The following is an 837-nucleotide window of genomic DNA, read 5'->3' as shown; positions in this document are numbered from 1 at the left end:
TAAGTGTGACACTGTTGCACGTCTGCTTGTCCACGACTGGTCCTTGACTTTAGCAGAAAACTAAGCCCGAATTCAAGCCCTGTACTGCTGAAAAAAAGTGAATGCATTGACGTCACCAGTGTGTCATTACTTCTAGTGCAAGGAAGGAAATGGTCCCGAGGGCTGTTTGAACTGTGAAATGCAGCAATATGCAGGCTACAGTGGGCCACTCAGGCCTCTGCCCCCAGTGCCACTGCACCTGCTGCACCAGTGGGAGCCACGCCCATGAGCGAATGAAAGGTGCGCCGAGAGGCGCGAGAGGGAGCTAATGAATGCGAGGCAACGGAGGGAGGGGGGGGTAGCGATGGCGGGGAATGGAAGAAAAATGTGACTTCTGGGCTTGTCTCACAGTATTCAGAACTCCACGTATATATCTACTCAGATCATTTATATGGGAAAGAAACTGGAGGCGTACCTAAATGAGGGACAGAAAGCACCAGTCTCTGTGTTCAGCTATCAGTCTCTGTGGCGCAATCGGTTAGCGCGTTCGGCTGTTAACCGAAAGGTTGGTGGTTCGAGCCCACCCAGGGACGAAGGTTTTCTTTACTAACGTCACCTGGTAAATTCATGTTCATATAGTGTTGCTAAAGTGCGCTGTAAACTACAACCATTACGCCTTCCCACAATTCAACATGAGATCAAAAGAGCTAATAAATTATCGTTACACTTATAATGACGTAACAGCGCTCTAAAAGATCACACCCGCACCATCTTTTCCTGTCTTTACAAATCAATATACATTTCATTTGTGTGTATGATAACCATATATAGCACGGCCGATCGAAGGCCCTGTACGAG

At 47.9% G+C, this 837-nt stretch overlaps 1 non-coding gene across 1 annotated transcript; it reads left to right on the top strand.

Annotated features, from left to right (window-relative positions):
- Positions 1–498: 498 nt before the first annotated feature.
- TRNAN-GUU (transfer RNA asparagine (anticodon GUU)) lies at positions 499–572 on the top strand. The gene has a single exon. It is a non-coding gene; the product is annotated as a tRNA-Asn (tRNA).
- Positions 573–837: the final 265 nt, after the last annotated feature.

This window comes from Triturus cristatus, chromosome 12 (genome assembly GCF_964204655.1).
Source record: "Triturus cristatus chromosome 12, aTriCri1.1, whole genome shotgun sequence".
Classification (NCBI taxonomy): Eukaryota; Metazoa; Chordata; class Amphibia; order Caudata; family Salamandridae; genus Triturus; species Triturus cristatus.
Note: the sequence above shows the minus strand (reverse complement) of the source record. Positions and strands in the feature narration are given on the sequence as shown.